Raw genomic sequence first — 27789 nt, 5'->3', positions numbered from 1 at the left:
ATAAAATAGGCAATAGGATTGAATTTATAATGATAACGAATAATAGCACGCCTTCATGTAGAGCTTTAAGGTTTGTAAAGCACTTTACAAATAGTAGATAGGAGATAGATACTATTATTATCTCCATTTTTACAGACAAAGAAACTGAGTCAGACACAGGTTAAGTGATTTGCCAAGGGTCACACAGCTAGGAAGTATCGGAGGCCAGATTTGAAATAAGGTATAATATATAAGATTCCATCTATCCCTATTAAATTTCACTTAATAGATTCTAGAAGCATGGCCTGGCAATCTGAAAGACCAGAGTTCAAATTCTGCCTTTAACACATAACTGGAATTGGGATGCTGGGCAATTTATTTAACCTCTCAGTATTCTAGACAGATCTCAAAGACTCTAAGCTGGAAAGAAAATGCTAACCAGAAGTGATAAAGGAAGTTTTCTCATCTGGGAGATCCTATGTCAATGAAACCAGGTCCAGGCCCTATCCATCCCTAGATTCAGTCTAATTCCAGCTTATTCATTTAAGCCTATTGCAGTTGTCAGAAATCCTGCCTCCATAGTACCATATATGTTAAGTAGCACTCTCCATTTGGGATCATTCACTATAAGCCTGGCATCTATGCCTTTATGCAAATCATTAATTAAAATGGTAATCAGGATGAAGTTGAGCAGAAATATCCCAGGGTACTCCACCTGAGACATCATTCTGAGGCGACATGAAATCATTCATTTCTGCTCTTTGGGTTGAGCCATTTACTGAATTCCTAAATCCACTTAACAATTCTGTCTAGTCCACATTGCCTAATCTTGTCCTCAAGAATAGCATAGCTCTGAAGCAGCTAGGTGGTGCAGTAGATAGAGCTCCAGCCTTGGGGTCAGCAGGACCTGAGTTCAAATCTAGCCTCAGACACTTAACACTAGCTGTGTTGTTACTCTGGGCAAGTCACTTAATCCCAATTGCCTCACCAAAAATAAATAAATAAATAAAAACCATTAAAAAAAAAGAAGAAGAACAGCAAGTTCTTTGCTAAAATGTAGGTAAATTATTGCAGCAGTATTCTCCTGACCTATCTAGCTGGCTCTTTTTGACTAATAGTTTGAATGAATGAAGTATTTATGTTTAAAGCACTGTGCTAAATGCAACGAATACAAATAGAAATGTAAGACAGACCCTGCTATCAGTTTGATTGAGGACAGAACACCTACGAAAGGTTTTAGCTACAAGTCAGATGGAAAAGTCCCATAGTTTTTGGTGTGTCGCAGCAAAATACATGTTATTACCTCTTCTTTAACGACATTATTTAATGTTGCTGCTCAAAGGCATCTTGAGTTCTAGGTCCTGAGCTGTCCCCTTATCTAAACATGGTTACCAATTAACCCTTCAATAATAGGTCCAGAATTTTATCAAGAATCAGCCAAGCTTACTGACGCATAGTTTAGAGGATCAATCTTTTCCTTTCATTTTTTTTTTTTGACGAGTGGTACAAAATTTTTCCTTTCCCAGTTCTTTGTCACCCATTGATAGTGGCTCAGCAATCACATCTCTCAGCTCTTCAGGACCCTGGGAGGAAGTTTATCTTAGCCTGGTGATTTCTGCTTATCAAGGACAACTTGATGCTATCTTACTATATCCTTCCCTGTCTTGGGTTTTAACTCCCTATTAGCAATTTTTGCTCTGTTAATTCCAGTAAAAAAAAAAAGTTATTCTCTCTAGGAAAGAAAACAAGCAATATAATGACTGAGTAGTTCTATCTTCTCTATGTCATCTCTCATTATCATCCCACCCATCTTCAGCAACAGTAAGCAGTCCTATCTCTTCTTTTATCCTCCTCTTTTCCTTTGTGTGTGGCTTACTACTAATATGTATTTGGTATATTAAGGAAATATTATTATTAGTTTTGGTGATAGTAACTGTAGACTACTGATTTTTTTCTCTGATGTACAAAATACTTTGAGTATTGAATTTCTGTTCAATTCAACAAAAATTTCTTATATGCTTAATACTATGTTGGAGACACTGCTAGGTCCTGGGGCTATAAGGACAAAAAATGAGGAGCTCACATTCTATTGAGAAATGGTTCTTGTTGATAATGAATTGATATCTTAAACATTAGATAAAAGGAGCAATTATTAACTAATATTAGCATATTAAATGAAAACAAATCAATTAATGCTTGTTCAATTCTATTCTTCATTGCCAATCTAAAAGCCTGTGTGACAGACATCTCAAGTCCAATGAAAAGAGAAGTAAGTACCTCTGTTTTTGGCCCCCTCAATTACCTCCTCAAAGCAGATGAATTCTGCAAAATTATACTCTTTGGAAAGTTTACATCACCTGTAATTTTAAATCCCATCTCATGCAATGCAACTATTAATTACTAAGTGGCTCCTGTGTGACTTTACATTCTCCAAAAGCAAATACCCTTTTCTCAATAGTCTCCCTCCATCAAAAATATTTTTTAAAACGTACTGTGGTATGATTTTGATGGAATACTACTGGGCCATAAGAAATGATGTGCTCATTGGTCCTAGAAAAACATGGATAGGGGCAGCTAGGTAGCTCAGTGGATAGACCACCGGCCCTGGAGTCAGGAGAACCTGAGTTCAAATCTGGTCTCAGATCAAACACTTGACACTTACTAGCTGTGTGACCCTGGGCAAGTCACTTAACCCCAACTACCTAACAAAAAAATATGGATAGACTTGCATGAAATAATGAAGAGCGAAATGAGTAGACCCAAGAGAACATTGTATACAGTAACAGAAATACTGTTTTAAGAACAACTTTGAGTGAATAAGTCATTTTGACTATTATAAATACCCAAATTAACTACAAAGGACCTATGAAGGAAGATGCTATCTGCATCCAGAGAAAGAACTGATAAATAAAAGTATGTATAGAATGATTTTACATATATATGTATTGTATGTGTGTATATAAATATGTACATGTATATAAATACGTACATGTATATACAAATATGTATGTGTATTGTGCGTATGTATATATAAATATATACATACACACACATACATATTTGTGTCTAATGGTAGCCATTTCTAGGTCAGGGAGGAGGAAGGAAGAAAAAAGAGGGAAAAGAAATTTACATAGCAACTTTTTTATATATTTAAAAGGAATAGTAAGTTGTACGTAATAGAGTTGCAGCTTCATGTGCAATCATCTTTTTTTATTATACTGTTATGGAAGTGCTTGTTTTATTCCATAAATTAAAAATTAAATATTTTTTTTAAAAACCTACTGTGTACAAAGTACTCTGCTAGGTTCTAGGGATATACAAAGTTTAGATAAGATACAGTCTCTTCCCTTAAGGAACTTATGGCTCATGAGGAGCAAAAGACTATATATGTGGCTAGGATCCACGCTTGGTGAGAGGCTATCCCCCCCCCCATGTAGCATGGGGGTATCATTGCATGATGTGAAGGGAGGTAGAATAGACATCTGTAGCCTCTTCTCTCCCCTCTCCCACTCTACTCTTCTCCAAGGGAGATTTTAATTCCTGACAGAAGGAGAAGGAAGTTGGGGCCAGTAGAAGCTTGGCTGCTCTGCTCTCCTCAGAGAGAGAGAGGGTACTAGACTAAAGTTATATCTATTTGTTCCCTTAAATAACGTTAGTCTAGGGGATGTGATTTTTCCGGTTCATTAACTTCTGATTGTCGTTCATTTGGGGGAGGGGGGGATACAGGACCCCAAGCTTTACATCCAGGGCTAGACTCACTTTCCCACCAAGTACCAGTTCCACAATGAACCCACATAACAACTAACTGAAAAACTCATTTATCCAATTCAATAGTGAAACAGAAATCAGAGAAAGCATATTGGGAGACTCTATACCAGACAATACAGAATGAAGGAACTTTCCTTTTGCAAGTGAGGTAACTCACCTCATCCAAGAAATGTCCTGGTGTCACTCAAGTCTCTAGTGTAGCAAGCTGACGACAGGGACATGATGGAGTCTGCCAGCTCCTCCCATATTGGCTTCTTCCCAGAGTCCTTTCCTTTAGCAACCTGAAATTGGGTTGGCATCTTCCATCTTCTCTCTCAAAGCAAGAAACCAGAAATGCTCAAAGTCTGAAGAGTCTCAGCAACTTGAAGTGGATCTGAAGAAAACTGAGGAGACCTGATCTCTCCTGCTCTCGCCAATTCTGACAGAACTATGGGACATTGATTTCCACCAATAAGGAGAGAGTCCCATACTAGTGGACTTTGAGACTTCAGCTGCACATAGATGACACAATATACATAATATTGCAAGATAAATACCTTAGAGGGTTACAAGTAATGTGTTATGTAAAGTTTGAGGGAGATCAGGGATCCGGTAAGGTTTTTGGAGAAGGCTGCACTTCAGTTGGGCTTTCAAGAATGGGAAGAGTTTCAACAGGAGAAGATGGAGGCATCTCAAACACAGGGCAAAGTCTGAACAAAGACAAGAAGTTGTGAAGCTCAATACATGTGGAGAGTGGGGAGGGAGAGGTGCAGAGTGTGGTCAAGTTTGGCTTGAGTACACAATATAGAAGGGAGTAATGTGAGAAGTTAACAGGTATTATAAAGTGGGTACCCAGATGGTTGAAGCCCTTGAATGCTAGGCAAAAGGTTCTTTTTTATTGTTATATTTTAGGTTTTTTTAGTCAACAAATACACGCTTTCTGTTTCTCCTACCTCATCTTCCCCATTGAAAGAGAAAGGAAAAATAACCCCCCTGTTATAAATGTGTACAGTTAAACCCAACAAATTCTCACAGTACCCATGTCCAAAAAATTATACCTCAGCCTGTACTCTGAATCCATCATCCCTCTGTCAGGAGATGGGTAGAATGTTTCATAATGAGTCCTCTGGAATCATGGTTGGTCATCGCAGTGATCATAGTTTCTAAATCTTTCTAAGTCATTCAAAGCTGCCTATGTAATAATGTCGTTATTGTATAATTTGCTTTCCTAGTTCTGCTCTCTTCACTCTGCATCAGTTTATACAAGTCTTCCCAGGTTTCTCTGAAACCATCCCCTTCATCATTTCTTATAGCAAAATAGTATTCTGCCACATTCATGTACCATAATTGTTCATGCCATTCTCCAATCGGTGAGCACCATTCAGATTCCAAAAAGAGAGCTGATACAAATAGTTTTGTATTTATGAGTCCTTTTCTTCTTTCTTTGATCTCTTGTTAAGCAAAGATCTAGTAGTGGTATCATGAGTAAAAGGCACACACAATTTAATAGCTTTTGGGGCGTGGTTCCAAATTGCTTTCCAGACTGGCTAGACCAGTTCACAGCTCCAGGAACAGTTAGACAAAAAAGTTTGAATCTTACCCGGGAAGCAATATGGAGCCCCTGAAGATTTTTGAGTAAAGGAGTGACACAGACAGATACGTGCAAAGGAAAATCATTCTGTTTGGTATGAAGAATGGATTAAAGTATTGGGGAGAGAGATCAGTTTAGTGGCAGAGATCATAAGTTCAGATCTGGACACACCGAGGTTCCAGGAAGATGTAGAGATATACTGCGTGCCATTTTAGTTTCTGTGCTTCTCCAACATGTTGAACATTAGCCCTCCATCCTCATCTTCTCCAGTCAAAGCCCTACCAGTCCTTTAAAGTCCACATAAACACTATTTCCTCCAGAGATGAGTGTCTCGAGTACAGATGACAACTGATCCAACTCCCTCCCTGTAGAATGCCTCCTTTAAGAAAATTGGGTTTCCTATTGTGGAGGTACCAGCTGGCACTCTTATGTAAAGGCTAGAAGCAAGGGAGGCTGGACCTCAGAACACAAGCAGAGATGAAAAGAGATCTCAGTGATAGTCGTGTGAGCGGGTGCGTGACCACCCCTGTGCTTCCTTGCCCCATTCTCACTTCCCTTCATGTCGTTCCGCTATTGGCTCTTTACACTTACCGCACAGGCAGCCCTCTCACCTTTTCGTAGAATAACTATCTTGTTTTTCCTTCATTCTCAAAGAGCACCGTGACATTAGGGAGATGATGCCATGACATACAAGTCAATTGAATTTAAGTGAGGAAAGGCTGTGCAAAGGCACCAGACTCACTCTTTCCTTCAGAGCCATCTGGGTCCAGTGGCAAGATATAGATCAGGACAACTGGAGATGGCCCTAGTTGCAGTGAGAGACATAAGCCTTTTTTTTTTTTTTGGCTTTTTGGTCAGGCGATCAGAGTTAAGTGATCTGCCCAGAGTCACACAGCTAGGAAGTATCAAGTGTCTGAGGCTGGATTTAAACTCAGGTCCTCCTGACTCCAAGGCCAGAGCCCTATTCACTGTGCCAGCTAGCTGCTCTGAGACATAGGCCTTTTTAAGCTAAAATCTTTCCCAGGTCTCAGTTTGACTGAGGCAATGCCCAATCAGTGATTAAGGTGAGAAATTAGGGAGAGAATGGCCTCTTTTATCTAGCCAAAAAAGGAAAAAAATCAACCCCAAAGGGAAAGATCCCCAGGGTTTCTGGCCAAAACAGAAACGATTGCTATTTACATTCACTTTGAGACAATTAGGGTCCAAACAATGACCAATAACTCTTCTCTGAGTAAGGAGCAGAAATTTGAGGAGCTACTCAGAGAAGCAACATGCATAGAGAAGTCAGAAAGAGTTGAATTTACACCTTGCCTGACACAGAAGTCTCTAGGCAACTCTTACTATAAGTTAAATATAAGGTGCCAATTTGAATTGGTAGATGGAGTTTTCTCATCTTCATGCTAACAAAATCACAAGTCTAGTCCATTTCCCTACCACATATTGTCCTCTCTCTGGGGAAACATCGAGAGACCAAAAAAATCTAAGTGGGAGAATCTTAAGACTAGGTGGACATGGAAGAATTCATCTTAGTTGCTTTCAGCAAAGAGAAATTGGGTGTTGCTTTCTCAGAACCTTAATTCAAGAAAGAGCTTTACTCAGCCCTCACTGTGATGATGGACTTTTTGGAAAGCTATACTAGATGCTGCATTACTGTTTGAACTGGTATTCCAGAGATCTTTGCGATTGGCTGATACTCTGTAATGATAATGGTGGTTTCAGCTGAGACAAATAGGGAGCGTATTGTCAGATCTTGGTGTTCTCATTTTATTCCTGTTGCCGCTTCCCTAGAAAGACTTTGATTTTCTCCAGGTCATTCTTAGCAGAATAGGCAAGGCAGAAATAGACCCTGAAATATGACACATAAACTTTTAAGAGATCGAAGCAAATTGTGAATGCCAGCATTTCTTCAGCACAGATTTTAACATTGCTTTACCAGGAATCATTTTATCCCAAGTTCAGTCTGTTAGACTTTCTGTTTGACAAATACCAGAGAGGGACAAGATCTGGTAGGAAAGGGCATGAAAAGGGTGAGAGACAAAGGCACCCTCTTTATGAGCAAAAAATGGCTTTTCCAGTTCAGTCTTTGCATGGGTAAAACCTTTAATGATAAAGATAAAAATGAGTGGCCTACTGTGAATATCAACAGAATGTGCCCTTCAGGGAGAGAATGGCTTGGTGAAACAGAGCCTGGATCTCATTCAAAGCAAATATGCCTATGGTGTTAAAAAGTAACCCCCAGGGTCTAAGCAGCTTTGATGGTTCCATAATTTGAAGGAAAGCTCATTAGATGATGATGATGAAGATGAAGAAGAAGAAGAACTGGCCGTACAACATTTCAAAGTGCTTTACATATATCATTTAATTTGAGGCTTAAAACAACCTTGTAAGGTAGATACTACAGTTGTTAATATCCTTTTATAGAAGAGAAAACTGAGGTTCTAAGGGTTCAAGCAACCTATCCAATAACACAATTTTTAAACATTGGATTTGAACCCAGGCTTCCCTGACTATAGATCCAACACTCTTTCAACTACACCAAGCTGACTCTGATACTAAGGAAGAAAGGATTGGGGAACTCTATAATCCAAGTCTACTATTATAATTGTGTGTTATGATAGTAATTAGCATTTGTATAGCATTTTAAGATTTGAAAAGCACTTTATATATATATATATAATCTCTTTGTTCCTCACAACAAGCCTGTATCTGACTCCTGACTTGACTTTTAACCTGACTGGATTTGGGTTCATGTCCTGTCTCTGAGATTTAAAAACTCTGGTGATTCTGGGCAAGTCACTTAAATTCTATGTACCTCAGTTTCCCCATCTGTAAAATAAAGGTGATTCTACTGCATGACTCAGGTCTCTACTGCTTTGAAATCTATGATCCTATGATTTAGCACACCTCTGGGCTTTCTACATTATTTCAGCTTTTCTTCTTTTGCATGTACTGTCATTCTTCTTCTTAGTAAATAGCAATTGTTTCTGTTTTAGTCAGAAACCTGGAGACGAAAGGCCTCCCAGGTTGATTTTTTTTTAATTTTTAAAAATTTTTTAAGAGGCCATTCTTTGCCTCATTTCTTACCTAGCCTTAATCACTGAATGGGTGTTGCCTCAGTCAAACTGAGACCTGGGAAAGATTTTAGCTTAAAAAAGACCAAGGTCTCTCACTGAATCCAGGGACATCTCCAGTCATCCTGATCCATATCTTGCCACTGAACCCAAAAGGCTCAGGAGGAGAGAGTGAGGCTGGTGACTTTGCACAGCCCCCACACACTGAAATTCAATTCACTTCCAAGTCATGGCATCACCTTCCTGATACCATGATCCTTTTTGAGAACAAAGGACAAACAACATTCTTCTTCCCTACCCAGGTAAGCTTAGGCATTTAGCAAGCCCTTGGGAACAAAATCTCTACCTTGTTGGCTTTGAGTTTGAGAAAGTGTAAAGACATCAAGCAATACACCTTATTTAAAGGAAAACCATAAAAAAACTGAGCATTTAGATCTTGGCTCAGTCAGAGGTAAATGTTTACAGCTTGGCATGAGAAGAACCAGCAGGAACTACATGGATAAACACTAAGATTTTTATGTTTCCTACATCCTACTGAGCATGTTTTCCCCTGTGTCTTCTGGAGAAAAAGAAACACTAGTTAGTTTCAAAGGAGAGCAATGCCAGATGTTCAGGGTCAGGTAAGGGCAAAAACCTTTTCTCATGACCCGAAAACATGAGTATATATGTAATAGTGCATATGTGCACATATATACATATATATATATGTATATATGTCTGATACATGCACAAGAAATTACATTTATGTAGCACACAATGGTTTACAAACTTCTTTCCCAACAACAAGCCTGTGAGGTGGGTGGTATGATGATTATCATCCCTATTTTACAGATGAGGAAACTGAGGCTCAGAAAAGTGAGCTTTCTCCAAGTAACACATAGTGCCAGAATTCAAACCCAGTTCTTTCTATCCCAGTGCTCCTTTATTTTGCACCCAAATCAATGACTCTTTGACAAGCGTTCAAACATGGCAGTCTCTACATGTATACATATATCTTTCTGTTAGTAGTCTATGGTATGCAATATACACACACTCACATGCATGGGATAAATCTTTAGTGGTGAAGTTTCCAACCCTGTGGGAGGCTGATACCTTTATACAGGAGCCTTGGATTGGAGAACAGGTATTCAGTTAAAAATACATATTAACTCTCACTGTGTCCAGGATATTGGCCTAAGAGATAGGGGGAGTTATTAAGAAAGTAGAAGATTTAAATCAATAAATGATTTTTGATTCATTCCTCTATTACAAATTCTAAGAGGGAGTGGTTAATTCCCCTCTAAGTTTTCGTATTTCTATTTCGGCAATCAGTTCTTCCTTGTTGGTCAGAATCAGGTCTAGCATATTAGGTTCAGGTCTCCTCACTGTTCATCTATCTACAATTATAGGTATGTATGAACTTATCAGTGCCCCAATCATGCTTCTTTATCTGTCTACCATGGCTAAGGTCTTTTCCACTTCTCAGGTCAAAAACTGATAAAGGGCTATAAGGAAATTGAGGACAGCATAACACACCCACCATACCTTTGAAAAAGACCGAACTATTGCAACACATTATCTAGGAAACCACACATTTGCCTGCACTGTCTTCCAATGGAACCTTGTCTCAGTGACTATTTCCCAAAGCAAATTTTTGAGAGGCACATTGGAATTGATGCCTGGTCAGCAATTGCTCATGGAGGAAATATATTATGAATAAGGCTCAGTGCATGGAGGTTACACATTAAAAAAAGAATAAAGTACAAATGACAATGATCCCAATTTTTCTATTGAATGACTAAGTATATTAATTTGACCCACAAAGCTATCTAACTTGAAAATAGTTGGCAAAGGAGAATTCTTCTATTTCTCTTCTTGGTATGAGCTTAAAGGACTCCCAATAACTAGTGACTATGTCTTCTGATTGAGATCCTTGGAGAGTTTATTTTCATATTTGCGTTTTAGCCAGTTTATTTACATTTTAATCAGAGCAGATTACTTTTAACAAGATTATATCTCCGGATGTAGTCTAAACTCTATGAACTCTTTTAGTTAATGAGAGCTCATTCCTTTCATCCATTTCGTATTTATTCAAAATTAATGTTTTTATGCTGATTACATAAGTGTTTATTGTCTCAGACAGCCTCTATTAAAAGAGCTCCAGAGAAGGTGGGCAGACAATTGTAATAGTAATAATAAATGGGGCAGTCAAGTAATTAATAATATAATGAAATTCCCTTCACAGGCATTAAAAAAACACGTATGTTCCATGTAAGAAGCCTGGGGCTCTGTATTATGATACTTGCATTTATCCCTCTCCCAGATGGATCATTCGTGTCCAGTAGATGGCAGGTGGTTTTCCAGGATCAGTATCAACAAATGAGACTATGGGTGGACTCCTGAAATAGCAATTAGTATGAACCTTCTTACTATGAAGTGGTAGAATGAGGTAAACACCCTGTCCCCTGCTTTCTCTCCTATTTCAATTTTCCTTCCCTGGGTTTAGAGGTATGGGTGTCCTATCTACCTGACTCAAACTTGCTCCAAGCCCCCATTTTCCTGCTAAATACTTCTCCCCAAAAAACCAAACCATTTTATTATTATATGACCTCATTTTGCAATGGTAAAAGAGGCAATGTACTTAAAGTAGAAGTGCAAGGTACATAATAAGAAATCACAATAAATAGCAACACTCTCATATTCATTTCCAATCTCCAGGTTGCAAATTCAATTTCTCTATATTCAAGTAAGCAAGCAATTATTAAGTGCCTACTATACAACAGGTACTCTGTTAAATGCTGGTGATATGGATTGCATCCATTGAGAGGACCAAGAAAGTCTTCCTGTAAAGAACAGTGGTTCTTAAACTTTTTTTGTTGTTTTTCATTGCAGAGTATTATTCTTTGCTTTGAGGGATTGGCACACACTTTGTAAGAGTTGGGGGCCTTGCACATATGTGTGTGATGGCAAGTGTAGGTTCCATATAATTTGCTGCACATCTAATTGAAACCCATGACACTACTGTGCTGGAATCCTACTCCCTGAGAATTGCTGATGTAGAAGGGTAGTGCCTGAGATGAACCTTTTGTCCTTCAAAAGATTCTAAGAAGTTGGAATGAAGAGGGAATGTACTTTAGGCATGGAGTTCCGCCACTGTAAAGGCCTTTTGGGGCAGAAGATAGTGAGTTGTGTGTGAAGAACAAGAAGGCCAGTTTGACTGGACTATCGGAAAGAAATTAATAAGGCTACAAAGATAGGTTGAGGTCAGGTTATTGTTGTTTGTCCTTCACTTTTTTCTTTTTCTTTTTTTTCTTTTCTTTTTTTTTTTTAGCAAGGCAACTGGGGTTAAGTGACTTGCCCAGAGTCACACAGCTCGTAAGAGTTATGTGTCTGAGATCAGATTTGAACTCAGGTCCTCCTGACTCCAGAGCCAGTGCTCTATCCACTGCGCCACCCACCTGCCCATTGTCCTTCACTTTCAAAGGAGATCAATGACATCCTGGGTGATCTTGACTCTTATGTCAAGATTTGGATTTAAGTGAGGTAGAGTTGAACAAAGTCATCAGCCTCACTGTATCTCTTCCTGAGTCATCAGAGTCCAGTGGCAACACAAAAGTCAAGACAACTGGTGATGGCCTGGGATGGAGTGACCTTGGTGTCTTTGATGTCTGACCAAACTCTAAGCACTCCACAGCACCTGCTTCAGCTGTCTTCATGGCCATTGAAATAAACTGTTTTCAGGACAGCTAGGTGGACCTGAGTTCAAATACTTACTAGCTGTGTGACCCTGGGCAAGTCATTTAACCCTTACTGTCTCATAAAAAAAAAGAAAAGAAAAGAAACAAACCACTTTCATCTGCCCGTTCCTTGTGGTAAGTCTTCACATTCTTTGGGATAGATGCACCCTTAACTCACCAATGGGGTTTGAGACCTCTTGCTTACCCCTCAACCTGGTTTATAGCCCATCTACAAAGACGTTTACCAAGGTGTGGCTGCTGCACATGGGACAGCTTCTTGGATCCTTTTTGGAAGTGAGAGTTGGGTGAATCAGGTAGACACCAAAGGTGGATAAGCAGCCCTGAAAAGGGCTCAGCAAGCCCCCATACCAGAGGTTCTAGTCCTTCTGAACGCCCCACACACCCCAATAAGGTTATAAAGGTTTTTAAAAGCCAAATATGTAGGAGTTTATTTGGTCCTAGAGTCTATAGGGAGCCATTGGAGATTCTCCAATATGTAGTAACTTGGCCAGAGCTGTCTTTTAGGAAAATTACTTTGGTAGCTCTATAGAGAATGGATTGGATAGGAGAAAGACTTGAGGAGGTTATTATATTAGTCTAGACAAGAGATGATGAGGATCTGAACTAGAGCAGTGGCTCTGTGAACAGTGAGAAGGGGACAGAAGCAGGCAAGACCTTTTGGAGGTGAAATGACAAGACTTCATACTTGCTTGGATATGTGAGGCAAGGAGAATGAAGGATATAGGATAGCACCAAGGCTGTGAACCTGGGTGACTGGAAAGTTGGTGGTGCCCTTAAAATAAATAGAGAAGTTCAGAATAAGGGTAGGTTTGGGGGTGGGGATGGAAATATAGATCTGGAAATCATCTGTATGGAGACACCAATTGAACCTATGGGAATGATTAGGTGACCAAGTAAGAGAATGTGGAAAGAGAATAACGTAGGGCCAAGAAGAAAGACTTAACATACACCTACTGTTGGGTAACTTGATATGGATCATAAATCAGCAAAAACAGACTGTGGAACAATTAAAGCAGGTAGGAGACGCCCCAGAGAGAACAGCGTCAGAAAAACAAAGAGGAGATAAGTTATGTTATCTTTCACAGAGGTCAAAGGCTGCAGAGGGATCAAAAATACTTTGGGGGTAACTCATGGGTAGCAAAATCTGTGGGGGATCATGAGTGTTAGCACTCCAGCAAAGCACACTGACACAGAGGACAGGCCACCAGGGACTCAGTCATTTCATGGCAGTGTCCAAACTTTCGCTGACTTTTTTCCTTTGCAATGAATTATTCCACACTCAGACCGGTAAGAGGCTAGTCCCATACACTTGCACTACCTCCCTCCTTAAATACCCTGCCTCTTATGTTCCTTTGGGGTTTTATGGAGACAACCAAACTCGAACTTCTTCTGAATATATGTTCAGTCATTTTTCAGTCATGTCCAACTCTCTGTGACCCCATTTGGGGTCTTCTTGGCAAAGATGGCTGGAGTGGTTTACCATTTCCTCTTCCAGATCATTTTATAGGTGAGGAAACTGAGGCAAATAGAGTTAAATGACTTGCCCACAGTCACATAGCTAGTAAATGTCTGAGGTTAGATTTTAACTCAGGTCCTCCTGATTCTAGGGCCTGTATTCTATCCACTGTGGCACCTAGCTACTCCTTTGTGAGCATATAGACAATCATAAATTTTTCACACCTATCTTCTTCAGGGGTTCTATCTTATCCTTAATTTACTTCTCAACCCTCTGTAATAAAGTTTTTGATTCATGTTAAATTGTTTATTTTGTGCTTTGTGTTACTTTGACTCTTGCGATCACTTAATCTTTTAACTTTTATTTTCAATTGCTGATTATGGGAATCTAGAATTTCTGATATGATTTGGTATTCTTTGCTGAAAAATTTTTTTGTCTTTAATTGGGCAAGATGATGTTTAAATTTTCTACTATGTATGACAGCTAGATATTATTATAATTTTTGTTATAATAATTGTTATAATCAGATTTTTGTTAGCTTTCTCAAGTCCCTTCTGCCAGGGTGGTTTTTAACACTGATAATAGATTGGTCCTTGAGGGAATTATTATCATTATCATTGTAGGTGGTGGCAGACTGCTTGTCTGGATCCTTTCTGCCCCTTTATTACCTAGATTGCTCCTCTGGGTTCATAACCATCTGCCTTGTTCTACCCATTCCGTTTTCCAATTATGTTTTCCAGTATTTCTTACTTACTCAGCATTCTACCTATTTTCTGGACCTGAACTGTAATTAGGGATTTTTCCATCTGAGGCAAAGGTAAGAAGTGTCCCTGGGATGTGGGTTTGGAGGGGGAGAAAGGACTTTTAGAGCAGTACTGTTAGTACCACCTAAATTTCAGCACCTCTTAGTTCTAGCCCTGACCAGACCCTTGCTCTGACCTATGAGACCTGCCTAATACCTACTGGGAACTGCTCATTGATCTCCAAGTAACCAGCTCTACCTTAGCCAATAGCTCCAGGCCATTCCTAGGCTCAACCTATTCTACCTTACTTACCCTGCCTAGTATTTGTTACAACTTTGCCTTTTCGCTCCTGGTCCCAACTTCCCAAGAGCATCTCCTGGATCTATTTCTACCTTGATATAGACACACATAAATTGTGCACCAACAAGAGGTTGACCACTGCAAACAACCCTCTGTGTGCTCCATCCTTCTTTCAGCTAGAAAAGATCCCAGGGTTAAAGTGATAAGTGTAACATATATCTCTACCTGGAATGGAAAACTGCTGGAAGGGATATTGTGGAGAACAGTGAGATGCTATTTTCTATTTCTACTGACAGCTCAATAAAAGAAGAAGAGTTTCAAATGCAGCAAAGGCAATTGAGATAAGATATAAGGAAGAAGATCTTACAATGAAAGTTAGAAGTCGCAACCCATTAGCAACAGAGGCTGTGGAATCTTAGGGATTTTTCAGACTAGAATAGAATGCAGTCTGCCTGGAATGAAGTTTAAATGAAGCCCTGCCTAGAGACCATGGAATGAAAAGTCTAAGAAACTACCTTCTGTTTCCCTCCAATCTTCTTTTTTCTCTTAATTTGCCAATTAGTGTGATTTACTTTTTCTTTCTCAGACTCCTTTCCCAATTTAAAAGAAAAGTAAAAATGAAACTTTTATAACTAATAGAAATAGTCAAGCAAAAAAATTCTTTCATTGGTTGTGTCTTAAAATGTCTATCCTTTACATTTGTGTACCAAGATTTGTTTAGAGGTTCCCCAACTGATGGCTGTTCTTGCATTTTCTACACTTTTCAGTTAGTCGCAAAATGGTGAAGAAATGGTACATTGGGGGCAGCTAGGCGGCACAGTGGATAGAGCACCTGCCCTGGTGTCAAGAGGACCTGAGTTCAAATCTGGCCTCAGATACATAATACTTACTAGCTGTGTGACTCTAGGCAAGTCACTTAACCCCAATTGCAAAAGAAAGAAAGAAAGAAAGAAAGAAAGAAAGAAAGAAAGAAAGAAAGAAAGAAAGAAAAAGAGAGAGAGAGAGAGAGAGAGAGAGAGAGAAAGAGAGAGAGAAAGAGAGAGAGAAAGAGAGAGAGAAAGAGAGAGAGAGAGAGAAAGAAAGAAAGAAAGAAAGAAAGAAAGAAAGAAAGAAAGAAAGAAAGAAAGAAAGAAAGAAAGAAGAAAGAAATGATGCATTGCAGAATATCTCTTGAGAAAGTCTACCTGTTCTCTATTAATACTCTCATCCAGGGGGCCCTTGATTCGTAGGTGATGAGTGACGAATGACACAAAAGATTTTGTATGGATGTATATCCATACACGTAGTCATATAGATCAATAGTTGTTGATGTCCACTTAATCATTATTTTAAAATACAAATCAGGTCAGAATTTTCCCCATGCCTTTGTTATCTCTTCAGTCTCCAAATACCACATAAATCAATTCTTCAGCATCCTCATGATTATGTCACTTTCCAGCATGGATCTCCTCAATATACACTTGGTTCATTCCCAAGGATTTTTCCCCTCTTTGTTTTCTTTACTGCCATTTTACACCCTCATAGGTACCTCTGGGGCTGTGATATGAGAATTCAAATATGGTGACTCTACTGACCATAATGGTGAAAGATGTTTGTTACAAAAATCATTGCTTTTTTCCCCCATTTTTATTTTTTTAATTATCTTACTTTCATTTTCATTCTTAAATGCCTTTGGGATGATTTTACTCAGTTGGTTCTCTTGTCAAGCTATTTTGTTTTGTTTTAGTTCAGCCCTATGATTTCACTGGTATGGGGAACTTTCAAGGCGGAAATTGTCTATTAATGCAGATCATGAATGTCTCTGCAATTTATAGTCTTAGAGAGTTGTCTAGGAAACCGAGAGGTTAAGGGACTTGTCCCAGGTCACATAGCCAGTTTGTTTCAGAGGCAGGACTTGAAGCCAAATATTCCTGACCCCGTGATTTCTCTTTCTGGCACATAGCCTCTCACTGTACTTTCTGTAAACTGATCTTACCTTCTACTACTTTATGAGGCAGCACTGCTCATAATTCTCTATTACCTTTTGGGGGAAGATTTTACAAATACATTTATATTCTAAAGTGTTTTTATCTTTGGTCACCATCTCTCTCTGCTTGGCAAATAAATCAAGGGTTTGATGGCTAAGGCACTTTTTGATTTTAGGCTCTCTTCCTCTCTTTATTATAACAATTGATTTAATCAGCTAAACTCTTGTATACAATCATCACAGTTGGTTTCATTTCTGCTATTACCCATTTATAATTTATAATTTTAATTACTCATTTAATTAGCTCAGAATTGAGTCAGTTTGATTGTATGCCATAGCTTTTTCTCATTATTAGTCTTTCTTCTTAGCTTTTAGCCAGTTCTACTCTGTGCTCTGACAAGTCAGTGGGTTGAATACACACAGATAATTGATTTAAGGATGACTCCCACATCAATAATGAATCTTTTCCTGCCCATTAAGATAGAATCAATTTTATCTTTTGTGATATTATTTGGTATTTGCCATGTCCAGAGTCTGCCAATTCTTTTCTCAAACAAAGTATTCATGATGTGAAAGCATGAGACTTCTGTACAGTCTATTAATCTTTGCCCTTTCCTTCTTCCTGACCCACACTTTCCAAAATGCCTCTCATAATTCTCCCCCATTCCAACCTTTGGATTGAGTTACAGCTCAAGAAATAATTTTTGAAGTGGCTGAAATAGTCATTGAAATTAGGAAAACAAAAAATAAAGTTTATATGTGTTATTTATACCATTTCTAGCCAGGCTACTTAATATGGTCCAGCAGAAAGAACATTGGATTTTGAGGCAAGCCTGGGTTCAAATCCCAGCTCTGCTACTTACTATCTGTGTGACCTAAGGCAAGTTACTTATTCTCTCTGGGCCTCGGGGTCCACATCTGTAAAATCAGAACATTCAATTAGATGACCTTGAAGATCCTTTCTATTTCTAAACCTATGGCTTTATAATCCTATTAAATTCCCTTCTTATAGTACAGAATTAATTTCTCAGGATCTAAGCTTAAGACCACAGATGTGCTTTCTTTTTTAAAACATGTATATCTATGTAAAAGTATAAATGGAATCTGTGTAAATTGAATCTCCTTGTTTTAAAATTAATGTCAGGGACATTTTGATTGATTTTCCATTGGAATTGGCTCTTGACTCTTTAGCTTGCAATTTCTCAGTTTCCCCTCCATCTCCTCTCCCAGTTCTACCCCCATTCCCATCATTAATAATTTAGAAAGGGATCATAAATAAGAGCAGTCCCCTGTTTAAAGCCTTTTTGCAGGCAAATCTTTTTGTAAATTGGATACCCCTGCCTGCCTTCCTTGAGTTCGTTCCCAGTCACCAGCTCCCAAGAGTCCTGAATTTCTCCTATTTGATCATTTCTGCTGGTTTTCAAGTTTACAAGCACCTTAAGAACTTGGAATATTTTTCCTCCTTTTTATGAATCATTCTTCCCCAGGATAGGCTGATGGGTTAGGGTTAGAGTCCAGGGGTAGAAAACCTGTGGCCTCAAGGCCACGTATGCCCCTCTAGGTCCTCAAGTGTGGCCCTTTGATTGAATCCAAACTAAATTATCCAAAATAAACAAATCCTTTTATTAAGGGGACTTGAGTCACTTGAGGAGTTGGAGGGCCACATGTGGCCTTGGGGCTGCAGTTTTCCCATCACCAGGTTAGACTGTTTCAAGGGAAGAAGCTTATTTAAAACAAAATAAAACATACTATATATCTGCTGCATATAAGGAACTCTGATCTAAGGGGAAGCTGCATATTCAGATCCCTCCACCATCATTAGATGAATAGCCATCATTAGGGAGAATGACAGCCTGGAGTAATGGGACAGCTAACTAATGCATCTGAAATGAGAAACCATAGGTTTGAATCCTGAGTGAGCTTGGGCAAGCTAATTAGCCTTTCTGGGCCTCAAACTGAGCTTCTGTAAATTGATCAGATTATCTCTAGGGTCTTTTCTATCTAGATTGGAATTACTGGATTGGAAATCAGAATTCCCGGGTTCTAGATTTGGTTCTGCAGTATTGATTTTCAGTAAGTCCCATCACTTGTGTGGGCCTCATTTTACTAAGAAATAGATGAAGACTGATCAGATGATCTCTAATGTCCCTTCCAGACGTGTTCCTTCTTTCCTAACTTTAAAAATGAAATTTCTACATTGAAACTTTTTTTGAGAGGAGGAAGGGTAAACAGCATTTCAACCTGATAAGGTTCTTTTCTAATATGATTCATCTCTTATGTAACCTGGAAATAGAAAGTATTTCATGGCCCTCTTGAAGAAGGCTGGCAGACACAATTCCTGAGAGTATTCTTCAAGCAAACAGATCCTTCTTTGATAGCCTGACCTGCTCACAAAAGCAGAGCAGAGCAAAGTGGGAAGACCGTAGAGACTTACAGTGAGTTGGGGGTATGGATCTCACACTGAAGCTGGTGCTGCTAATTTTAGAATTCTCAACTTTGACTGTCCACCCCTCCCCACAAAAAAAAAAATCTTTTAAAAGATCTGTCCAGTAGTTCAAGGAAACCAAGGGGAGAGGTAAGGTGGGGGAAGGAACATTTTTGTACCATATTTTACAAAGCTCAATCCCTACAGCAACACTGTAAGGTTGGCAGATAATAGATGAGGATACTGAGGCAGAGACAGGTTAAGTGACTTGTTTACAATCTACCAACAAGTATTTCTTAAGTGGCTGTTATGTGCCAAGCACAGGGTTGGACATTTGGGGTAGAAAGATGCTTTGGCTCTTTCTCAAAAAGCTAGAAAGGCTACATGTGGGTTTTTAAGCACTCCAAGGAGTTGGTGGGTATTTTTCTTTCCTATTGCCATTGGCTTAAGCTCCAACTGGCTGTGTTCTCCCAGTGTTAGGGGCCTATATGTAGTGGAACAGTTGCATTTTAACCACCTAACATGGATTGTTGTTTTGGTGATTTTTTTTTTTACAAAGGGATGTTTACTTCAAATATATAACCACAGGAAATATACAAACATCCACCCTTCACTCAAAACCTGAAGGCACACTCTCCTCTACACCATTTTGGTCTCTGGGGGATTAAGCTCAAAATTTAGCTCAGTTCCTACCTAGCAGCGGTCTCACCAGCTTATCTACAGGTGTAACATGACTGCCAGATGAGTTGGAGTCTCAGCTACTGCTAGGCTAGGGTCCTGAAGGTCACTCCTTGCTCCTTGTGACATTGATATTGTGATATTTGAGAAACCCAGCCTGTACTCTGACTCCGAGATTCCTCTGTCTTGCTCTTCTGACTTTTCAGAACATTCCAGGTTGTCATGGTCCCTCCCAAGACTCCTTACATTGAGAAGTCACCAAATAAAGGAGTTTGCTGAGGCTGACGAAGCTTTTTGAATGCCTCCATAATCAATCCAAGACCCTCTTCTTCAACACATGGTTGGCTGATGGCAACCAATCACAGAATGTCTATGAATGTTCCACAATCTCTTTAAGACATTTCCTTAAAGATAATTATGATTCTTGTGGAAACAGGTGCCCCAGGTTCTCCGTGTGGAAAGATGCTGTCCAGGGAGTTCCATCATGCCAAACATCCATTACAAAGACAAAAATTAAACAGTTCCTGCCCTCAAGGAGCTTACATTCTAGAGGGAGAGACAATAGATAATAAGAATAATTAGTACATACCAAAAATGGCATTGGAAGGTAGGTATCCTAAATTGGAATCTAGCATTCTATCCGCTATGCCAGACACAAGCTAGTCTGCATAATTCAGGTGAAAATTTCATCTCTGGCTAATGAATACTCATAGCCTACTAATTGCCAAATACAAAAATTAATTATGAAATTCTCTTTGCTTTGTTTTTTTCATCACAGGCTGTTGGATTTTTCACTTAGAGAAAATTCTTTCATGTCTCCTCTCTATTTCTAATTTGTCAATACTGATCTAGAACCAGAAGCCCAACTATATTCATAGGATGGCATGAAAATCATAGTATGGTATAAAATCATTATGGCTCATAAAACAATCATTAACCCTTTTTTTTCTCCACTGTGACCAAATGATATGTAACCAAGGGTCCCACTCAACCCTGGGACCTTAAAACTTCTAAGGCATTGGAGGTAATTCTAATTGTACAAAAGTAATTTAAGCACCTATTCCAATGCATACTCTGTATTCATAGATCATCTGGGCATTACAAATCAAATATCAAAGTACTTTATTAAGACAGAATAGGATGATAATTCACAGGAAAATAAATTATCAACATAATCATTCACAACAAAGCCACCCTAGTCACAAAATAGGAGCTACCTCCTATCAGATCACACATTAGGGAAAAGTTGCCAATTCCGAGGGAAATGGGGAAATTCACACAATACAACTTGAGTTCCTATATCAGGATTAAGATTTACCATTGCTTTTTAGATCCAGGTATTCACCTTGGCTCCAATACAAGCATGCTTCCTCTGCATAAAGTTATTCTCATGGCTTTTTCTCCTCCATAGTTTCTGTAGCCTGAACTCATCAAGTGTATGTTGCAACCCCAGTATCTCCTTCCACAAATTGCATCCCACAGCATTAGATTGTTCCATTTCTCCACAAACTTCAGCTAACTCTCTGTGGCCAGTAAAAATACTGTGTTAGCAACAATGTGTTGGTAAATGTTTAACCACTGGCTTCCGAGGGAGTGGGGGGCTATGTGCAACCACTTTTAAGTATAATCTTCATTATTAACATTTTCTCCATTATGTTCCTTTTTTAATGGTATTTTTCTCAATTATATATCAAGACAATTTTTAGCATTAATTTTTACAATATTTTGAGTTCCACATTTTTCTCCCTTCCCTCCCCTCTTCCTAAAATAGTAAGCAATTTGATATAGGCTATATATGTGCAGTTATGTAAAACATATTTCCATATTAGTCATAGTCGTGAAAGCAGAAATAGATCAAAGGGAAAAAAATTAAAAAATAAAGTAAGTGAAAAAAGTATGCTTCAATCAGCATTCAGAGTCCATCCGTTCTTTACATGGATATGGATAACATTTTCCATCATGAGTCCTTTGTATTTGTCTTGGATCATTGTGCTGCTGAGAAGAATGAAGTCATTCATAGTTGATCATCACACAATGTTGCTGATATTGTGTACAATGTTCTCCTGGTTCTGCTCACTTGAGTTTGCATCAGTTCGTACAAATTTTTCCAGATTTTTCTGAAATCCGCCTGCTCATCATTTCTTATTGAACAATTGTATACTGTTACATTTATATACCACAGCTTGTTCAGCCATTCCCTAATTTATGGGCATCCCCTCAATTTCCAACATTTTGCCACCATGAATAGGGCTGCTATAAATATTTTTGCACCTGTAAGTCCTTTTCCCTTTTTTATGATCTCTTTTGGATACAGACCTAGTAGTAGTATTGCTGGATCAAAGAGTATGCACAGTTTGGTTGTCCTTTGGGCATCTCCATTATGTTCTAAAGGCTAGACAATCAATAAAAATAATAAATCAATCCTTGATTTATCCTATTTACCAATTTCTGAGGTATAAACGCTCATACTGAAAATTTAATGATCCTCTCAAATTGCCTCCAGCACACCCCTATGTGTTATCACCATTATACCTCCTTTCCTTTTTCAACCAAGTCACACCTCCTGATATATCCCTGTATCTAGGCAAAAGTATAAGAGTATTCAGATGTCCTGAGGTTTCCTCATTAAATGGTAGCTCACTTGCCTCAGCCATTATGGGCAAGAAGTTCCAACAAGGCTCAGCTATTATGGGCAATGACTGATATGTCCTTGTGATAAAGAACCCCCCCAAAAAAATCACCAATTTACAGGAGCCTAGTTAAGAATAAAGCTTCTCCAGGGGCAGCTAGGTGGTGCAGAGAATAGAGTGCCAGCCCTGGAGTCAGAAGGACCCAAGTTCAAATCCAGCCTCAGACACTTGACACTTACTAGCTGTATGACCATGGGCAAGTTACTTAACCTTAAAGCCTCTTAAATAGGACTGTTCTCAGGACCTCACCAGGTGGCTTTCCATATTCTTTTGGTATAAAGACAGAACATTAATAAGTGATTAAAAAGTAGTTTGGTTAATCAAGTATGGCCACTTCCGTGATAATGGTGATGCTGTTTGCTGTTCAGTCATCAAGTTGTCACTGATCCTTTGTGACTTTGTGGACCATAGCACACTAATACTGTCCATGGGGTTTTCTTGGCAAAGATATTGGATTCTTTGTCATTTTCTTCTCCAGTGGGTTAAGGCAAACAGAGGTTAAGTGACTTGCTCAGGGTCACACAGCTGGTAAGTGTCTGAGGCTGGATTTGAACTGAAGTCTTCCTGACTCCAGGCCCAGCACTCTACCCACTGAGCCATCTAGCTCCCTGTGTTGGTGCTCTAGTAAGGCCTAAATCAAATTAAGCTTTTTTAATAAAAGAAACTAAGTAACATCAGGCTCTTCTGTGCCGCTACAAAATCGTGTTTGACTGCAAATGCTGCTATTCCATTGGTGACAGCACTAAAAAATGCTGGGCAGGAGTTAGTGGCTGGATTTTATTCTAATTTAGCCAATTTTAAGCTAATAAGAATTCTAAAGTGTATTAGTTTTCTTCAATAATATAGTTTCCTGTGGAAAATTCACATGGTGGGAGGTAGGGGAAGAACCTGCCCTGAATGTATCACCTACAACCCCATTTTTTCTAATTAAATATTTTTTTATTCTTAACTTACCTAACAACAAATAGAACGGCCATTTGCATATGCAAGGTAGAACAGAATAAGAGGATTACACATGAAATTTCCAGTGTCTCTGATGTTCCACTTGCTTTTCTTTTCCAGTACGTAATAAGATTGACTTATAGTGCAGCCCAATTTCAAATACACTCAGTTCTGCTGTAACTCATGTTTTGGAAATGTGACTTTGTTCCAACACCATTGACGTATTGAGGAATATTCTGAGCATGACTCAAGTTTCAAGTCTGCCTTTGCACAATTTCTTCTGTAAGAAACAGCAAGAAAGCAGAAAACAGCACCACTTCACAACAAATCACAAGATGTAGCACTTCTGATGCCTACTTCTATAAGCTTACTTCCGGTCTTTGTCAAGGTAAAGTAGCATATTTATTATAAATCTTCTGGTCCAGTAGGACCTATGATCAGAGAAGAGCTGGTCCATACCACCCTCACTGACCCTAGCCCCACTCCCACTCTCTTCCACTGTGGCCTTTCAGCCTGACATCCTGAGTTGGGCCTGCCTAATTTGCTTATGAAGTCTGGAGCTTAGGCTCAGCAAGGGCCAACACCAAAGATAAGGCCGTTATTTGTTGTAGTATTTCTATATTTCTTAACCACTTAACACATATGAAATGGTGCTACTATTTTTTAGTGGATTCCTATCTCTCTTTTTTTTTCAATGTGTCACTGACAAAGTTTACAAGCATTGTGACCCTAACTCCATTTCTCCCCATAAGCTCTACGATTTTTATTTTATTTTTTAAATTTCAAAAATTTATTTTCTAATTTTTTTTATCTTTATTTCTGTGATTTTTATTGGGTGATTTTGCTTTTTTGGGGAGAACACACATGTCTCATTATAGCAGAGATGCCTATAAATATAGTTGAAAAGCATAGGCATCAGCAAAAAGAGAAACTGGGGGCCTGCGTTAACATTTTGAATTTTACATGGTGTTCAACAAAGACAACCTGTATGGATTTGAAAAAGAAGGGACCTAGTATCTTCTCTAATCTTATTGACTCCTTCCTCACCCTGCCCCCCTACCTTCTCACCCTCCATAATCAGTCTTAACTGATAAACTAGAAGGTCAAGAAAATAATGCAACCATTCTGACTGTGTCCACTACAAATTTATAATACATAACCTTAACTTGGCTCTCACTGCAGCAAGGCAATCCTTCTATGTCTCTCCAATTAACTTATTCTCCCACTCATTACAATGGCTCTTCCAGACCTCTTCATCCCTCCTCAAACCTCCCACAGCTCTCCTCCTTCATCTGTAGCTGAGAACTTTGCCTCATATTTTACTAAAAAACATTAGACCATTCCCCAAGAGCTCCCTCTTCTCCCATCTGCCTATTTCATATCACTCATATGCATTCTTCTACTGTCTCTTCAGTCACCTTTGTCTCCCATGAAGAGGTGGCCCTTCTCACCAAGGCAAACCCCTCTACCTCCACAAGCATTACCATTCCATTCTGCCTCCTCCAGCAGAATGTCCTATATCATTCCTACTCTCTCTTATCTTCAGTTTCTTCCTGTCCACTGGTTGCTTCCTCACTACCCATAAATGTGCCCATGTCTTTCCTAAGTAAAAAAAAAAAGTCCTTCACATTATTCTTTAATAACTATCATCCTATATCTTTCCTCTCTTTTGTGGCAAGCTCTTTGAGAAGGCCATTTATAACAAATGCCTCTACCCCCCTCTCCTCTCACTTTCTTATTATCTCTCTGTTCTCTGGCTTCTGATCTCATCATTCAACTGAAACTTCTCTTTCCAAAGTTACCAGTGACCTCTTAATTGCCAAATCTATTGACCTTTTCTCCATCCTCATTATTCTTGACCTCTCTATAGGCTTGATACTGTCAATCACCTTCTTCTCCTGGATATTCTCTTTTCCTTAGATTTTTAGGGCACCACCCTTTCCTGGTTCTCTTTCTATCTGACCACTCCAATGTCTTTTACTAGATCTTCATCCAGGTCATGCCTAACTGACTGTCCCACAGGGTTCTGTCCTAGTCCTCCATACTATTTCATTTGTTGATCTCTTCAGCTCCCATGGATTCAAATACCTTTTCTATGCTGATGACCCTGGATCACCTTATCTAGTACTTATCTCCTGCTTTGCATCTCCAATTACCTATTAGGCATCTCAAACTGGATGACCTGGAGATATCTTAAACTCAACAGGTCAACCACTGAACTCATTATTTTTTCCCCAACCCTCCCTCCATTTTCCAAACTTCCTTATTACTATTGAGGCCACCACCATCTTCCCAGTCCCTCAGGCTTACAATCCAGATGTCATCCTTGACACCTCACTCTCAACTTCCATATCCAATCTGTTGCCAAGGCCTGTCAATTTCATCACTGTGACATCTTATAAATATGCTCCCTTCTGTCCTCGGACACTGCCATTGATTTCGTGCATGCCCTTATCACCTCAAGCCTAGCAAGTCTACCAGTCTCAGATCCCTCTCCATTCTAGTCCATCCACTCAGCTGCCAATGTGACTTTCCTGAAGCACAGTTCTCAATATCACACACACACGCGCACACACACACACACACACACACACACACACACACACACACACACGGTAAACTCCAGTGACTCTACCACCTACGGTATCAAACAGAAAGTATTTTAAGCCTTTCTTAACCTGCCACCTCCACTCCCATTTTTCTAGTCTTCTTATCCCTTACACACACTCTCCTCCCACATTCTCTTCAATCCAATAACATTGGCCTCCTTGATGCTCCCTTATCTCTTGGCTCCAGGCATTTTTACTGGTTGTCCCTCATTCCTAGAATGTTCCCCCTCCTCATCTCTACCTCCTGGCTTCCCTAGCTTTTCCCAGTTCCTCTTAAGTCTAATACCTTCCCCATGTTTATTACCCCCTATTTATCCTGAATATAGCTTGTTTGTACATGGTTGTCTGCATGTTATCTCACCTCTTAGATTGTAAGTTCCTCTAGGGCAAGGACTGTCTTTTGTCTTTCTTTGTATCCCTGGAGTAGTGCCTGATATACATTAGCTGCTTAATAAATGCTTATTGAATAACTGCCTTAGCGATTTGAAAAAGAAAATCCCTAATATCTGCCCATATTTTGCTGCCTCCTACTCCACCCCATCCCCCACCTCCTCACCCTCCATAATCAATCATCCTAAAAGAAATAGCAGAGAAGGCAAGTAGGGAAAGAGGAATAGATAGCATCACATCAAACAGGGGAAACAGAGATGAGTTGGAAAGTGGAAACACAGGGAAAATGGCTGAAAGACTCGTTGTCTAGTGTGTCATAGAGATTTTTTTTTTCAGGTATGGGTTGACCCTCCTTTGGGGCTGACTTTCCCTCCAAACCATGGAGTAGGAGGAACTTTGTTATTCAGTCATTTCTGACTCTCAGAGACTCAGTTTGGGGTATTTTACAGATGAGAAAATGAGGCAAACAAGGTTAAGTGACTTGCCCAGGGTCACACATCTACTAAGTGTCTGAGGCTGATTCCAAGCCCCATGCTCTTTCCACTGTGCCATCTAGCTGCCTGGTAGGGGGAGTGAGGGCCAGATTTTCTACCTGATTAGCTGTCTCTTCTCCTAGCATGGCCATCTGGGGCTGGACTGTTCTTTACATTTGCCATTGCCAAGCTGTCCCTGCCCCCCCCCCCGCCCTGTTTTTGCCCCAGCTGAAAGAATTGCTGTTTAGGATTCCGATACTCTCTCCTGCTGGTTGGCCAAAGCTAGGAATATGATCTACAGCCTCTAAATGTAACTAAGCTAACTGGCCTGTGTGTGGTTTGAATCTACAGCCTGGTCCTCATTAGTACTACCTTTTAACCCCTCACTAAATAAATAAGGAAAACATGATGATAGAAAGTGGTCCACAGTGACCTGTTGTACATTCTTTAATTTGCTGGTTTTTACTTATTAGACCAAATTGGATTATTGGTTGGTTTAAGAAAGAAATTTGATGTCACAGCAGAGCCCTGAACTTGGACTAAGTGGAATTAGGCTCTCTGCCACTTACTAGCTACATGATCTTGGGAAGGTCACTTAACTCATGGTATCTTTATCTATAAATGAGTTATACCTGCTCAGCCAAACCTCACAGGACAGATCCAGTGACACGTATTTTGGTTGTGTTGTTTGTTTTTTAAGTGAACTTAATCAACTGACAGGATGAACAGAACGACTAAGAACAGAAAGAGAGGACTGACCACGGATCGTAGAAGTTCCATCAGGTATATTTTATGTTTTCTACGAAATTGTCTTATCAACTTTTACACAATAGTATCAAGACAGCCCATTTGTCTGACATCTGCTGACCTTTCCTCTGCTCAATATTTTATATTTTTAAAATTTTCTCACTTCTAAACGTGATCTTGTCTTTCTTAATCACTATCACTACCCATCAACCCCCCAACTCCCCTCCAACACACACACACACACA

The 27789-nt window shown here is 39.3% G+C and overlaps 1 long non-coding RNA gene across 1 annotated transcript in view; it reads left to right on the top strand.

Moving 5' to 3' along the window:
* The window catches only part of LOC110206799 (uncharacterized), a 62079-nt gene that overhangs the window by 9386 nt on the left and 24904 nt on the right, over positions 1 to 27789 (top strand). The window contains exons 2-3 of the long non-coding RNA XR_002324016.2: positions 23446 to 23713; positions 27498 to 27580. This is a non-coding gene — a long non-coding RNA (uncharacterized LOC110206799). The remainder of the gene's footprint in view (positions 1 to 23445; positions 23714 to 27497; positions 27581 to 27789) is intronic.

This window comes from Phascolarctos cinereus, unplaced genomic scaffold (genome assembly GCF_003287225.1).
Source record: "Phascolarctos cinereus isolate Bilbo 61053 unplaced genomic scaffold, phaCin_HiC Scaffold_5;HRSCAF=322, whole genome shotgun sequence".
Taxonomy (NCBI): Eukaryota; Metazoa; Chordata; class Mammalia; order Diprotodontia; family Phascolarctidae; genus Phascolarctos; species Phascolarctos cinereus.
This window is presented reverse-complemented; position numbering and strand designations above follow the sequence as displayed.